Raw genomic sequence first — 17,616 nt, 5'->3', positions numbered from 1 at the left:
TTGAGGATGGATAAAATCTAAAAGGCCAAGGTCAAGTATTTACTCCCATGAACCAGTTAGTGTTCTTTCCTAGAGCTAGCCATTGCATGCATGTCTGAGGTCAGATGTTTTAATAATGTCTGATTTTGGTTTTACTTTTTGGGACAAACTATTGTTTTAATTTGTCTTTATCCAGAGTTTGGTTCTTATTATTTGTAATCATAATATTTAAAAAAATTTTTTTGAATTTATTTAAAATGATCTGACTTTTGGATTCTAAAGCCTTTTAGGTATTTTTATTATTTTTAAAAGTAATTTAATTATAGAAGATATTTTATATTTTTCTTGGAATTCCATAATGTTCTTTGAATTACATTCAATTTTTGTTTTGGATCATTCATTCCATGGAATTAACAAGAGTATAGGAAGGCATCTTATTATTTTTTAGCTCCTCATTATTAATCCTTCATTGCCAGAAATTAAAGAGCTTCAGTTTCAATAAAACATGGCCAGTAATAGGACTTACTTTTTAAAACTTATCTGTGTGTGTGTGGTGCTGGGGGTTGAACCCAGGGCCTGGCATGAGCCAGAGAGGCAATCTACCATTGAGCTCTACTCCAGATCTTGATTATCATGGTTTTAGCATGAAAATAATTTTAATGCAGTGAAACTTAGCAGTCTTTTTATGGCTTTAGATTTTGTTGTTATTGTCTTTTTTTTTGCAGTCTGGGGATTGAACCCAGGGGCATTCTACCACTGAGCCATATCCCACCCCTTTTTATTTATTTTAAGACAGGATCTTGCTAAGTTGCTAAGGCTGGCTTCAAACTTGCTATCTTCCTGCTTCAGCATCCCAAATTTCTGGGATTGCAGTACCGGTATATGCTACATACCCAGCAATCTCTTCCCCCCATCCCACCCCGCTCTCATATCAGAGATTGAATCCAGGGGCACTTAACCACTGAACTACATCTCCAGCATTTTAAAAAAAATTTTAGACAGGGTCTCTCTAAGTTGCTTAGGACCTCACTGAGCTGCTGAGCCCTGCTTTGAACTTGCAATCCTCCTGCCTCAGCCTCCCAAGTCACTGGGATCATAGGTGTGCACCACCATGCCTGGCAATTTCTCCTTTATAATATTGATCTTTGATCTATCTAAAATTGATTTTAATGAAAGGTATAAATTATCTATCTAACTTTTTTCAGGTGGCAGCTACTTATCCTACCACTTGGCCTATTATTTTTAATAACCTGTCCTCTTTGAGTTTGAGATTGCAACTTGATCACTTACTCAATGTTTAGGGACTTCTGAATTTTCTATACTATTCCATTAATCTCCTATTCATGTGTCATATGTTTTAATAGTTATAGTTTATTGTTTTAATATCCAGTAAGGTTCATTCCCAGTTTTTACTCTTCTTTTTCAAAATTTTCATGATTTTTGCACATTTTTCCCAGTGCTGGAGATTACATCCAGGGCCTCCCACATGCTAGGCCAGGGCTGTAGCACTAAACTCTCCAGCCCTCCATCGGCACTTTAAAATCAGTTTGGGATCTGAAGTCTAGTATAGAATAATCCTGGGTTTTCATTAGGTTACTGTTCAATTTTGAGATTAATTTAAAGACAATCAATCAATACCTTGTTAAGACTTTCTGTTCAAAATCATGATGCATGATGGCCCAGGCTGAGGATGCAGCTCAGTGGAAGAGCATTTGCTTAGCATGCAGGGAACCCTGGGCCTGATGCCCTGCACTGCAAGAAAAGAGGGAGATCATGACAGCTCTTCCCGTTTGTTCCAGTGTTCTTTTGTATTCCTCAAGAGCGTTTTAGAGATATTATTTCCATATGAATATTGCTCATTTCTTGAGAGGTTTATTTATTTTATTTTTTAATATTTTTTGAGGTGTCAATGGACCTTTATTTTATCTGTATGCAGTGCTGAGAATGAAACCGAGTGCCTCACACATGCAGGCAAGCACTTTACTACCACTGAGCCACAACCCCAGTGAGAAGTTTATTTTTTATATTTTCTTTTAATCATCCTTTGGTGTTTGAGAAACTTTTTTTTTTTTTTGTGGTACCAGGGATTGAACCTAGGGGCACTTAACCAACATCCCCATCCCTTTTTTATATTTTTATTAGTGACAGAATCTCACTGAGTTGCTTAGGGCCTCACTAAGTTGATGAGTCTGGGTTTGAACTTGCGATCCTCCTGCCTCAGCCTCCTGAGTCGCTGGAACAGGTGTGCCCCACATTGGGGGACTATTAAGTGTTTTGAGAATGGATCTCAAATCTATATATTTTGGTCAAGATGGAGAAATTGGACCAGATGCCCTAGGCTTAAACAGGTAGGATTTTAGATAAAATGTATGAAGCACCAGTTTTTAGACACTGAACAAAAGGCATTGCCTGTCTTGAAATCCAGAAAGTAGGTGAAAGAAGTAAGGTGAGTTCTATGATTGCCTGAGAGGCAGTTGCTGGACCGTGGTGCAGGATGGCAGGGATTTGTCAAGCCCTTGGTGTCTTGCTGAGTTGCAAAGATCAAGGCTGAAGTTTAGAGAAACCAAGACAAGACTGGTGAAGAGCAGGGAGTTGAATACAGAGGGAGTACCAGAGAATTGCAGAAAGGTCCCATCTTTGCTGGGTGTGGACTGAGACCTACCCAGTGCTCAGTCAATAACCACCAGAAAGGAGTGAAGAATACTATTACAATCTCATACACTGTTGGCAATAGTTTGCATTCCCACCAACCAGAATGAAAGACTTTGTACTTGAGGGCATCAGGTAGAATCCTTAGAAGGGTATTGACTTAGTAGAGGGGTTACTTTAAGACCTGCCCTACCAAAATGTAAAAGCAAACCTTGAAAGACTCTAATTCCAAATAACTTGTCTGTGTCAGAACAAAACTCCAATGTTATATATAGGAAGACAAACAAAACAAAACCCAGCATGCAGTAATGTAACATTAAAAAAGCCCAGCATCCATTGAAAAATTAGTAAGCCTGCAATGAAGTAGGAAAACATGGTCTACAATCAGGAGAAAAAAATAGTTCATAGAAAAAGACTCAAAAATAATAGGGATGGTGGAACTCACAAAGATGCTAAAGCAGTTAAGAATATGCTCCATTGTTTAAGAAAAAAATCATAAACACAACAAGAAAAGAAACAGAAAATATAAGATAACCAAATATTACTTCTTTTTTTTTTTTTTGGTACTAGGGATTGAACCCAGGAGCTCAACCACTGAGCGACATCCCCAGCCCTTTTTGTTTTTTATTTTGAGAGTGTTTTACTGAGTTGCTTAGGGCCTCACTAAGTTGCTGAGGCTGGCTTTGAGCTTGCAATCCTCCTGCCTCAGCCTCCCAAGCCACTGGGATTACAGGTGTGCACCACCATGCCTGACACAAATATTACTTCTATGGTGCTAAAAAGAAATGAGCTCTCAAGCCATGAAAAGAATGCATACTACCAGGCAGAAGAAGCCAATCTGAAAAGGCAAAATACTGTGGCATTCCAACTCTTTAACAATCCAGAAAGAGTCAAACTATGGAGACAGGGAAAAGATTAGTGGCTGCCAAGTGTAAGGGGGAGAGAGGTGTGAATAGTGGATCACAGAGGATTTTTAGGGGAGGAAAAACTAATTTAGTATGATGCTCCACTGATGGACATGTGTCTTCATGCATTTACCGAAATCCATGCAATGTACATCAGGAGTGAACCCAACATAAACTCTAATAGACTCTGGATGATTATGATGTGTCAGTGTAGATGCTATGCTACATACCACACTTGGTGGGGGAGGCTGTGTTGTGTGTGTGAAGATAGGGTTTATGTGGGAACTCTGGTTTTTGTTCATTTTTGCTGAGAACTTAAACCTGCTCTAAAATAGTGTATTAAAAACTATGTCAGAGGGCTGGGGATGTGGCTCAAGCGGTAGTGCACTCGCCTGGCATGCGTGCGGCCCGGGTTCGATCCTCAGCATCACATACAAACAAAGATGTTGTGTCCGCTGAAAACTAAAAAAATAAATATTAAAAAAATTCTCTCTCTCTCTTTAAAAAAAAATATGTCAGAGACTGCAGGTTGCCTACCCAATTTATCTTCTTATGTTTGTTCTGGGGCTGCAGTAACAGAGTACCACAAACTGGGTGGCATAAATAACAAAAACATATGTTCTCCAATTCCGGAGGCTGGCCATGTTCCCCGGAATCAGTGTCTTCTGAGGGCTCTGAGAGAGACTCTGTTCCAACCTGCCCTCCCAGCTTCACGCACTCGAGCGTTCTTGGCTTATGGACAGAGTTGCTTTCTGTGCCTCTGTCTCTGTGTCCTGATTTCCTTAGTCATATTGGATTAGGGCTCGCCTTAGTGACATCACTTTAACTCGATAACCTCCTTAAAGACCCTATTTCCAAATAAAGTCGCATTCTGAGGTGCCCAGGATTAGGTCTCCAACATACCTTTTTCGGGAGGGCCACAGTTCAGCCCATAACACCTTTCTTCCTTCCTTCTTTTTAAAAATTTTTAGTTATTGGTTCTTTTTAGTTACTCATGACAGCAGAATCCTTCTTTCTTATCAGCAGAACCCTGAGTGTGGCTGGCATGGCCACCTAGCCCACTAAACACCCATTTCTGAGACCCTTTTATAGTTAGGTATGGCCACTTGTCAGGTTCTGACCAAAGAGATAGAAGCAGGCGCCTGCTAGGGATTTCCTGGGAAAGTTTTATTTCTTGTGAAGAGGATGGCCATATCCTCTGTCTGCTCCCTTCTTTCCTTTCTCATGGAAGCCAGACTAGAATCGCCTTGTAGTTATGATGGCATCTTGCAGCTTGGGCTATTCACCTCATGACTTCCGATGAGCAAATCAATATCTGTTGTTGGGTGGGGAGGAGTGAGTGTGGGTAATCGAACTCAATCCTAACCAGAAGAATGTTTTAGGAGGAGACCCGGGGACTTTGTGCCTAAGGCTTTTGAATAAAGATGGCACTAATCCCATCCAGAGGCTTCTGTGTGGTCAGGGAGCCAGTCCACGGGGAGGGAATTTCTGGGGAAGCCAGAATCAGTGCCTTTCCATCATGTTCTAAATATGGGGGAAAAGCACTCTGAGAGTCTCATTCCTAGACAACATACTAGGAGCTGAAGAGGAGCAGGAGGGACACCACCCATTCCCAGATGTTGAGTGACAATCATCACAGCCCTGGACTGCTATGACCAGACAGTGAATGAAAGTCAAGTACAAGGCCACTGTTCTTTGGGTGTAATGAATACCTTATCTAAGTGACCTTAGGAAAGTACATTTAGCTTTAAATTGCTAAAATTTGTCAGTCCAAGATAAAATTGATGGTACACAATTTTAATACTGGTTGCACAGCGGTTTGTGGAAAGTCTGAGATAGAATAGAGCAGGGATTTCTTCTGGTTTGTTTAAGAAGAAAAGAACCGAGAAGGTTTGGGGTAGCTTGCATGATCTCTAGGAGGACCTGGGCCAAGATTTAGTTGCTACAGAGACAGAACAAAAGCAGCCAGGAGAAATGTCCAGGCAAGTCAGCTGTCACAAGTGCTGTCACCATTGCATTTCCTCAATGCCTGAGACACTCAGGACTGACATGTCCCCAGAGCTGCCCCAGAATAACCAAAGCCCTCCGACATCATGCTGTCAAGAAGGGCCCTTCCTCTGCCGCCCTCTGTGCTCCCTCTTGTCACCATTGACGGGCCTGCTGGCAGAACTTGACCACCTCTCAAACTGAAGCTGTCTCGGGGAGTGGAACATTCCAGTCTCTGTGACAGAAGAGCCAAGGAGAAGAAAACCGAGAGGCTTCACTGAGCCTTCAGAGCATCTGCTGCTGAAGATGGCACTAGCTCATGCCTGCGAAGCCCTGCACGGGCCAATGCAGCATACCGCACATTTCCATGTGCTTTTGAATCACTTCTGAATCGGAAATCCTTGTCAATTGAGGGTTTGTTATATTTTCAAAAACTTCTCATGCCAATGTAAAATTAGAACTGTTGCTTGCTTCTTGGAGGCTATTATCCCACAGATGCTATTTAGCATGCATTTCCAAACTCCAGAAACAGGCTGGCTGCAGCAGTGCATGAAATTCTGCAGCAGTTGCAGAAATTCAGGAGGCTGAAGGCAGGAGGACTATAAGTTTGAGGCTAGCTTGGGTAACTTAGCCAGACCTTGTCCCAATAAAAAAAGGGGTGGCCAATCTGGGAATCTAGCTCAGTGGTAAAGCAGCCTTAGGTCCAATCCCCAGGACCACAAAATGAGTAAAAATAAATAGATTTGGGAAACACTGGGAACTGGATGGTGAGGGCAATGTGCATCATACGCTAAAGGAGGAGGCCCTCCCCAAGCCCTTGTCCACCTGCTTCTCTCCTGGCTGAACACACTTTTCCTTTATGGTCTCATCCTCAGAAAGCTCTGGATTTCTGAGCTTGACTTTGACCCCTGACTTTCTGAATCTGAGCCTCATGTAGGCCATCTCTTTTTGAGGTACCGGAGGAACATCCAAATAAACATGGCCACATCTAAACTCACAGCTGTACTGATTAAACTTATTTTTCTTCCTGTGTTCTCTGGAAACCTCCAGGTTCTATGTCCTCGAGTTTCTCTTTCCTCCATCTCCCACATCTGGTCTTCCTCCTGGACCCAGCACTCCTGCTGTGTCCAATACGGGCCTTGGTCCCCTTGTTTCCGAAGGCAGTGGTCACCACAGGCACAGCCCTGGTGTCAGACCTGAGCTTCTGACAGCTAGGCTGCTCAATACTTCAGTTTCTTCATTTTTATTAATTAATAAATATTCCTGATTTTTATTATTTGGGGACTATTTATATTTATTCATGAATTAATATATTAACATATTTTATATATCACATTTATAATGACAAATGTCTGGAATATACATAAAGGAATATACTATCTTAATAGTTACTTTTAGAAAACAAACACACTTTCCTTAGACATCTGAATCATAGACATCTGAATCAATCACCGTACACATGGCTTTTATCTTCCTGTGGATGGTGACACACACAGGCAGGCAGGTAGCTGCATATATATGGATAAATTTCTGTGTTTTATTTGCAAACATTTTCATATAGTTATGTACAGATTTCTAGTTGTCCTACCCATATATATATTCATGCATATATAAATATGCAAATATTTATCAAACAAGGCTTGTTTTGCTGAGGAGGCCATATGGGTCTCAGCCTGGCATGAGTGACCTGAGGGACCCCTGGCTGCTGGCCCTGCCTCCTGCTGGCCTTCCTCCTGGGGCTATGCCCAGCTCTTTGCCTTGCGCATGTGCAGTTTCCAGACTCCTCATTTTCAAAAACAACTGGTAGGTTATTGTGAGGATTAAACGAGTTAATATGTGTGTGGTATCCTTTGTGCATGACAAATTTCCCCAAAGTTCAGTAGATCAAACCACCATCACTTATGGTCTCTCGCTGTTGTGGAGGGTGAGGACTGTGGGAGCCCATCAGCAGGGTCCTCTGGTGTGGGGTCTCCGGTGACAGCTGGTGGAGCACCGCCCGCGCTCCTCTGGCTTCTCTCTCCCTGGGCCCTCTCTACCTGGCAGCCGAACTTCCTACATGGTGCCTGGAGATACTGGAGCAAGTGGCCCAAGATCAACCTGCAAAGCTCTAGGGCCTTTTCTCATTTAGCTCAAAGAGTCACTCTAGGGCTGGGGTTGTGGCTCAGCGGTAGAGCTCTTGCCTAGCATGTGCAAGGCCCTGGGTTCCATCCTTAACACCACATATAAATAAATAAGTAAAGATATTGTGTTCAACTACAACTAAAAAATAAATATAAAGATAAAAAAGTCACTCTGTCCATCCCCAGCAGCAGTCCCCCAAACCTCCCCGAGCTACAGGGGAGGAGACATAAATTATATTTGCGGGTGGGAGACCAGGCAGAAAACTTAGGAACTTTTTAAAAAGCCATCACAGAGTGACCATGAAGATATGTTGTAGCATTCACAATAGTTTACTTTTTATCTCTGGCAGAATAATTAAAAACATTTAAATATGCACACACATTTTTTTTCACAGAGACCTGATTCGAATCATAGACCACATTTTTGTTTGTTTGTTTTTGCGGCCCTGGGGATTGAACTCAGGCCTGCTCTACCACTGAGCTCCGCCTCCAGCTCTTTCTATTATTTATTTATTTATTTGCTACTGGGGATTGAACTCAGGGGCACTTGGCCACTGAGGCCCATCCCAAGTCCTATTTTGCATTTTATTTAGAGACAGGGTTTCACTGAGTTGCTTAGCACCTCACTGTTGCTGAGGCTGGCTTTGAACTCTCCAACCTCCTGCCTCAGCCTCCCTCACTGCTGGGATTACAGGTGTTTACCACCACACCTGGCTTCTATTTTTTATTTTGAGACAGGGCCTCACTCAATTGCCCAGGTCACACTTGAACTTGCCATCCTTCTGCCTCAACCTCCCAAGTAGGTAGCTGGGTTACAGGTGTATGCTACCAAGCTAGCTGTTAATCACATTTATAATGACAAATGTCTGGAATGTACACAAAGGAGTATACTACCTTAATAGTTATTTTTAGAAAAGCAAACACACTTAATCTACCTCTTCCTGGTGGATATCTGGAAATGTTACCATCTGATGTGACTTTGCTTCTAAAGCTATGTCACCTATAAAAATTATCCCAATTTTAAAAGTCTGAAATTTCCACACTGTTTAGAATTCTTTCAAACTAAGATTTAAACTAGGGTTTGGACCCAATTGTTACAAATATAAATATGACACCTAATTAGTTTGTAAGAACAACTAGGGGAGAAGCCAATTTAGGAAATTAATTCCAGGGCTGGGGATGTGGCTCAAGTGGTAGCGCGCTCGCCTGCCATGCGTGCGGCCCGGGTTCGATCCTCAGCACCACATACAAACAAAGATGTTGTGTCTGCCGAAAATTAAAAAATTCTCTCTCACTCTCTCTTAAAAAAAAATAAAACCCTTTAAAAAAAAAAGAAAATTAATTCCAGTAAAAACTTTTGCAAAGCTGGTGGGAATTGAAAACTCAGGAGTAGGTCCCCCACCTCCACCCCCCGCACCAGCGATTGAACCCAGGAGTGCTTAACCACTGAGCCACATCCCTAGCCCTTTTTATTTTTGATTTTGAAACAGAGTTTCATTAAGTTGTTTAGGACCTTCCTAAGTTGCTCAGGCTGGCCTTGAACTTGTGATCCTCCTGCTTCAGACTCCCAAATTGTTAGGATCATGGGCGTATGCCACTGTGTCTCGTCAGGAGTGGGTCTTAATAAGCCAGGGCAATCGTCTCCTCTTCCTCCTCCTCCTCCTCCTCCCTCTCCCCTTTCTCTTTCTTATTCTCCCTCCTCCTTCTTCTTCCTTATTCTATTTGGATCTAAGGATCTTTTCTAAGGTCATTTCTTTTTTAGCTTTGATAGACATTAAATGCGATTAACAACATGAACACCATATACAAATAGAACTTCACCTTGCTTTATCATGAAGCGTTAAATCAAGGTGTTCAAAATGATGAAGCATATCTAATTCATGACTTTGATTTTAAGATATCAGCAAAATAGTTCTGTGTGTGTGTGTGTGTGTGTGTGTGTGTGATAAACAGGTTTTTTTAGGACTAAGTGAAACAGAAATAAAAATTATTTTAAAAATTCTTTATCTTCTTCTAAATTTCTATATTGTAAGTGGTGTTTGATCTACTTAATGTGATTAGTGGTTTGTGATTATAATTTCATATGAACCAATCAGAGGTGTAACCAATCAGTGCTCACACACTTTTCTGATGGGGGTGAGAAGGCTACTGACACCACCACTTTTGTTGGTGGTCTGTGCACCAGCCTCGGCAGAGGGCAGGTGAGTCTTCTTTGTGGCCCTGTGGCCACACCCTCTGGCTGTGCAGGAAGAGGCAGGGCCAAGGGCCTGTGCTTGAGGAAGAACATTAGGCAGCTTCCCCCTGCTCCAGGCCTCCCTAGAGTGTTACCAGGGAAGGAAGAGCAGCTATCTGTCAGTTCTGCTTGTAGCAGCCTTGATTGCATGGACAGTCTTCGCATCTTTGTGGTTGGTATCTTGGATTTGATCTTCCCTTGTTTCCTACACAGCCCTGCTCTCCTTCCCCCACAAGAATTTGCCATCTGAAAATCACTTACTTCCTTGAGTGATTCCTCTCAATTGTTTAAAGCTCCAAGGACTTTATAAAACGAAAAAAATTCCCCTTGTGCTGGCTGAGTCATGCTTTGTGAAAATGAGCAATTTATGCCCAGCAGGATGCTATGGCAATACTGCATTAAGGCTTTGCAGAGAACATGTGTCTTTTGAGAATTTTCTTACATGAAAGTATAAATAAAGTCACTTTGCTTTTCATTTCTTTGTTAAGCTTAACAAAATGTCTTCATTAAAAAAGACAATTAGGCTGGGCGCTGTGTCGAATGCCTGTGATCCCAGTGGCTGGGAAGGCTGAGACCTGAGGATTGAGAGTTCAAAGCCAGCCTCAGTAACTTAGTGAGACACTAAGCAACTCAGTGAGACCCTGTCTCTAAATAAAATACAAAATGGGGCTGGAATGTGGCTCAGTGGTTGAGTGCCCCTGAGTTCAATCCCCCAGTACCAAAAAACAAAAACAACAAAAAAACCAAAACAACAACAACAAAACCCTCTGAATTCCTCATCTGTTTCTCTTGTATCAAAATGGCAAGAAGGTCCAGTTCTGCTGGTTGGTTCTCACTCAGGAAGACCTCTACAAACCACATTACAGTTCTCTATCAGTCTGAGTTTCCCCATCTGCAAGGTGAGGACAATAATAATACCTGCCATTTTTAAGTCATAGAACATTTATCATTAAGTCGACTTTTATTGATTGGGTTCAGTGATGCATGCCTATAATCCCAGCAGCTCGGAGGCTGAGGCAGGAGGAGCTCAAGTTCAAAGCCAGCCTCAGCAACTTAAGCAAGGCCCTAAGTAATTCAGCAAGACCTTATCTCTAATAAAATATTGCTCAGTGGGTTCAATCCCTGGTACCTCCCCCCAACTGACTTTGATTAATCAGATCCTCTGAGAAGCATAAGTAGGACTTGATTCTTCTGCAATTGACAGCCTACTTTCTAATACAAACTTCTCTACTTGCTGTGATTGTATTTTGTGTGGTTCCCCATCATCCCCAAATTTAATAGAGCCAGAATCTTTTATGGCCTTATGAATTGACTTTGAATTAGATGCTGTTGGTTCCAGATACTCTTTGTAGCACAAACAGAGCCAACAGGAAGCCAGCAGACTCCGCCTGAGGTTCTGACCAGCCCGGAGAGGCTGGCTCAGCAGAGTCCTGGGGGCTTCTCACAGGCCTTTCCCTCCCAGGGGACCCACCACCACGGTACAGGCAGAATGCGGATGTGTTCTGAGGCAGACTTCGCCTCTCACCCTTTCCAACTCTTTTTCTTTCCCTAGGGGCTTAGGACTTCTCCCTTCCCGCCTGGGTTCAATCTTGGAACTTCCACAATGGTGGCTGCCTGGCTCCAAGAAAACTCCATTTTGCAAGGAGCTGCCTTGTTCTGCCTTCTGCCATCAGCAAGTTCTCTTTGTCTGTTAGGGAGTTCTCCCTGGGCTCAGGATCTTTCAGATGACCTGTGAAAAACTTATGATGGGGAAAAGAAAAAAGGATTGACCCCCAAATGGAAAATACAATGAATAAAGCAAATTTAAGAAACATTTGGTTAAGCCTACCAACTAAAAATTGTGCTGACATTACTAATTGATAAAAGGTCATAAAATATGCATAAAATAATTACACTTGGAAACAATTGGTGGTAGGTCAGATTATTTCTACTCAAAAGATTTCCAACCAAATACCATGATTGCTTAGAAACTTTGGTTACAGATTAAATGGTTTATTTATAGTTAAATGATTTCAAAGGCAAAATCCTTTTTCTTTTCTTTTTTTTTAAAATTAGAGCATTATAGTTATGGGTTAATTTTGACCAAACTATACCTGCATGGAATTTGATTTACTCCATTTCAGTCTCTGTTCCCTACCCATCTCCCTTCCCTCCTCCTTCCTATTATTCTCCTTCCTCTACTGATTTTCTTTTTGTTTATTTATTTATTCATTTATTTATTTTTGGTACCAAAAATTGAACCCAGGGGCACTCGGACACTGAGCCCCACCCCCAGCCCTAGTCTGTATTTTATTTAGAGACAGAGTCTCACTGAGTTGCTTAGCACCCCACTTTAGCTGAGGCTGGCTTTGAACTCATCATCATCCTGACTCAGCCTCCCAAGAGCCACTGGGATTACAGGCATGGGCCACCATGCCCGGGGAATTTATTTATTTTTGATTGGTACTGTCACATACACATAAAGGTGAAATTCCCTGCAATAAGTTTACATATAAGCACAACATAATTTTGTTAAATTCATTCCAAATTTCCTCCCCTTTCCTGTCTCTCTTCCTGCCCTCTCCATCTCCCCTATATCTTCATGATATTCTCCCCCATCCTTCTTCTCTTATTTTGCTCTAACTTCTATGTATGAGAGAAAACATTCAACCCTTGACGTTCTGAGTCTGGCTTATCTCACTTAGCATGATGTTCTCTATTTCTACCCATTTACTGGCAGATGGCATAATTTCATTCTCCTTTATGGCTGAGTAAAACTCCATTGTGTATATATACCACATTTTCTTAATCTATTCATCTACTGATGGGCATCTGGGCTGATTCCATAATATGGCTATTGTAAATCATGCTGCTATAAACATGGGCGTGGCTATATCACTATAGTATTTTAGTTCTGATTTTAGTTCTTTTGGATAAATATCAAAGAATGGGAGGGCTGGGTCGTATGGTGGTTCCATTCCTAGTGTTTTGAGGAAACTTCATACCTCTTCCAGAGTGGCTGCAGTCCTACCAACAATGTATCAGTGCACTTTCCCCCTAATCCTTGCCAACATTTATTATTTGATTTCCTGATCATTGCCATTCTGACTGGAGTGAGATGAAAGTGTAGTTTCGATTTGCATTTCCCTGATTCCTAGAGATGTTGAGAACACTTTTTCATGTATTTGTTGGCTATTTTGTGTTTCTTATTTTGAGAAATGTCTATTTAGTTCTTTCACCCATTTATTGATTGGGTTACTTTTTTTTTTCTTTTGGTGTTAAGTTTTTTGAATTCTTTATATATTCTGGATGTGAATCCTTTATCTGACTAGCAGCTGGCAAAGATTTTCTCCCATTCTGTAGGTTCTCTCTTCATGCTCTAAATCGTTTCCTTTGCTTCACTTACTGACTTTTGGTTTTATTTCTTGCATTTTAGGGGTCTTGTTAAGGAAATCTGTGCCTGTGTCTATATGATGGAGTGTTAACCCTATTTTCTTCAAGCAGTTGCAAAATTTCTGGTTTAATTCCTAGGTCTTTGATTCATTTTTATTTGACTTTTGTGCAGGGTGAGAGTTAGGAATCTAGTTTCGTTGTTCTACATATGGATATCCAGTTTTCCTAGCACTCTTTGTGCTTCAACATATATTTTTGACACCTTTGTCAAGTAGCAGATGCTGTATATCGTTTTCTCTGTGTCTTCTTCTCTATTCCATTGGTCTTTGTGTCGACTTTGATACCAATATCATGCTCCTTTTCTTATTACAACCCTGTAGTACAATTTGAGATCGGGTATTGTGATGCCTCCTGCATTCTTCTTCATGCTCAGGATTGCTTTGGTCATTCTTAGTTTCTTACTCTTCCAAATGAATTTTTAAAAATATTTTATTCTTTAGTTTTAGGTGGATACAATATCTTTATTTTATTTTTATGGGGTGCTGAGGATCGATCCCAGTGCCTCACATGTGCTAGGTGAGCACTCTACCACTTGAGGCACAACCCCAGCTGCCCAAATGAATTTTTAAGTCTGTTTTTCATTGTTCTTTGAAGAATGTCATTGGTATTTTGATGGGGATTGCACTGAATTTGTATATTCCTTTGGTAATATGGCCATTTTGACAATATTGATTCTGCCTATTAAGAATATGGGAGGTCTTTCCATATTATAGGGTCTTATTCAATTTCTTTCTTCAGTCTTCTATAATTTTCACTGTAGAAATCTTTCACCTCCTTGGGTAGATTAAAGTCCCAAGTTTTTTTTTTTTTTATGTTATTGTGAATGGGACGGTTTTCTTGATTTCTTCCTTGGCTGAATCATTGTTGGAATATAGGAAAACTATTGATTCATGGGTGTTGATTTTGTATCCTGATACTTTGTTGAGTTCATTCATCAGCTCTAGAAGTCTTCTGGTGGAGTTTTTTGGGTCTTCCAGATATCAGAGCATGTCATCCCCAGATGGAGATATTTTGACTTTTTCTTTTTCTCTTTGTAACCCTCTAATTTTCTTCTCTTGTCTGATTGCTCTGGATAGTGTTTCAAGAGCTAAATTGAATAGAAGTGGTCTTGTGCCTGATTTTAGAGAAAATATTTTCATTTTTTCTCTGTTTAATATGATGTTGGCTTTGGGTTTGTCATATACAACATTTATAACATTGAGGTAAGTTCCTTCTATCTCTAGCTTCTCCAACATTTTTAGCATGAATAGGTGCTAGATTTTATCAAAGGCCTTTTCTGCATCTTTTGAGATGATCATATGATTCTTGTGCTTATTCTGTTTAAGTGGTGGATTACATTTATTGATTTGTGTATGTTGAGCCAACCTGGCATCCCTGGGATGAAACCCACTTGATCATGGTGTATTATCTTCTTGATGTGTGTTTTGAATGAAGTTTGCTAATATTAAGAATATTTAGAGACAAATTATTTAATTTTTTTTCCAGAAAAACTGTACAATAATATGGGTCCATTTGGATACTGTTGAGTCTTCCTGCCCAATAATATGGTAAGTCTCTCCATTTATTTAGGTTTTCTTTAATGTCATTCATAATTTTCTTCTAAAAAGATTTTTTTTTTCTAAAAAAATTTTCTTTTTTTAATTTTTCTTTCTTTCTTTCTTTCTTTTTTTTTGGGGGATTGAATTCAGGGGCATTTGACCACTGAGCCACATCCCCAACCCTATTTTGTATTTTATTTAGAGACAGGGTTTCACTGAGTTGTGTAGCACCTGGCTTTAGCTGAGGCTGGCTTTGAGCTCCTGATACTCCTGCCTCAGCCTCCAGAGCTGCTGGGATTACAAGCATGAGCCACTGTGCCTGGCTCTAAAAAGATTCTTAAAATTTTTTTCTAAAGTATTTTTTGTTGCTTTTTAAAGGCATCTTTAAGTTTTTTCATTTTCTATTTGCTGCTGATGTATGGAAATACAATTGATTTTAGTATATTGACAGAGTATTGAGGAGACAAAAGAAACATTTTTTAAAAAGTTTTTATTATTTTTATTTTTTAGAGACGAGGTCTCAATATGTTGCCCAGGTTGAACGTCATCTTCTGGGTTCATAGGATCCTCCCTCAGCCTCTCAGTAGCACCAGCACACCTGTAGCTGTGAAACACTTATTAATTCTAAAGATTTGTTTGCAGATTTCTTTTGGTGTTCTACATAAGTAATATCATCTGCAAATAACAACCAATTTTTTAAAAATACTTTCCAATTCCTATTCTTTTTATTTTTTATTTACCTTATCTTGTTCTACTGCACTGGCCAGATGTCCAACATAATATGAAATGGAGTGACAACACAGCAGTCTCTACTATATTCTGCTCTCGTCCAACTGGAATTGCTCTCCTACTTTTTAATTTTCCCCAGTAAGTTGGCCCTCCTGATTACTCTTCCTGAAAGTCATCCAGCCATCACGCATGTCCTGTGTTGATATTTGCTTTTCTCACCCCTTACTTGTTTAGTGTCCCATTTCCTTTGATGAATCAATAGAAGGTGAAGATTCACCAGGAAGGCTCATTCATTTATTTAATAAATATTGCATGAGTGTCTCCCAGGTTTTAGGCACTGTGCAAAGGACTAAAGAGGTAGCAATGAACAAGACAAAGACCATCCCACCATGATGCATATGCATCTTCTAGTGGTAGAAGACAGACAGCTAACAAGTGAACAAATACACACAGTAGAGGAGGAAGCCGCCCGGCGCCAGCCAAGCCAGACCGGAGGAGGAAGCGGCCCGGCGCCAGCCAAGCCAGACCGGAGGAGGAAGCGGCCCGGCGCCAGCCAAGCCAGACCGGAGGAGGAAGCCTGGCCCCGCCCCGTGTGCTAGTGCGGAGGAAGCCCATCAACTCTAAAAACCCATCAAAGGGGGTGTGGCTACCAGCACGGTTCTGCGGCTGATCCAGGTACCCGGTTTCCAACTCCCCCACCCTTAGCTGTGATAACTCAAAATATTTCCCACAAGCTTTTGGGGGTTGTAGCTATCAGTGCAAAACAACAACTGTACAGGCACCTGGTTTCTGCCTCAGAGACTAGAGTAGGGAAGATACACGTGGAAGCTCATTTCCTTTCACACTGGCTACACCCACCACCCTGAATACAGAGGCTCAAGCTAGGAATAGACAACGCCACCTACTGGAAGCAAGGAAAACAATGTTCTGAGAGACTTTTTTTCCCTCTTTCTTTCTCTCTTTTCTTCTCTCTCTTCCACAACTTCAACATATGTGAAACCAAGAACTGTGCATGAACAACTGAATTACCAAAGTAATATAATATAGAGGAATTGCATATACCCCACCTTCCCCCCATTTTTTCTTTATTTCTTACTTTCCTTTTCCTTCTTATTTCTCTTTTCTTCCTTGTTATTTTTTTCCTTTTTTTCATTTGTATTCTCTCTATCCCACTTTCAATCTCCTAACTTTTGCTATCTATACATAGGGTAACTATCTAAATACAGATAGGAGGTTGAGTCTATACATTCTTCCATAAATTACCACTTTATTGGTTAGGGTTCTCCAAAGGTGCTAAGTTAGTTTAATCTCATACCCTCACTCCTTTCCCTCTAAGTATAACATCCTTCGTCTGAAATTAAGTTTTCTATATGCCACCAGATATGGTATGCCTTTTATGAAACTAATGAATATATTCTTAATTAATAATTAAAACCAATATCTATAGACTTAGAATCTAACTATAAATGTATTAATAATGAAAACTTGTGCTTAGATAATGTACTGTTGATATTGGGAACTGTTAACACTGTCTTTCTCCGCAAAAGAGAGATTTTGGAGCTATACAAGAACAATACAAGTATATAAGGGGAAAAACGTTAACACAACAGTTTCACAAAGCTAGAAAGAATCATGAGCAGTGTGAAAAGACAAGGAAAGAAAGGACCACAAACAATACAGGTCAATTCAACATTAGATGAGGTAATATCTGCAGCTGATGGAATGTCAGACAAAGAGTTCAGGATATACATGCTTCAGATGATCTGGAGTCTCAAGGAAGACATTATACAGCAAATTCAGACAATGAAAGATCACTTTGACAATGAATTGCATAAACAAATCCAAGAAGCAAAAGATCAACTCTATGGGGAGATAGAGGATATAAAAAACAAACAAACAGAAATCCTGGAAATGCAGGAAACAATAAACCAAATTAAAAACTCAAATGAGAGTATTACCAGCAGAGTAGAACACTTAGAAGATAGAACTTCAGACAACAAAGACAAAGTTTTTCAACTTTAAAAGAACATAGACAGCTCAGCGAG

Source organism: Marmota monax, unplaced genomic scaffold, assembly GCF_021218885.2.
Source record: "Marmota monax isolate L192 unplaced genomic scaffold, Marmota_monax_Labrador192_F-V1.1 WCK01_AAM20220418_F8-fsc00039, whole genome shotgun sequence".
NCBI classification, from domain to species: domain Eukaryota; kingdom Metazoa; phylum Chordata; class Mammalia; order Rodentia; family Sciuridae; genus Marmota; species Marmota monax.
The sequence above is the reverse complement of the archived record's forward strand: the minus strand, read 5'-3'. Positions refer to the sequence as shown.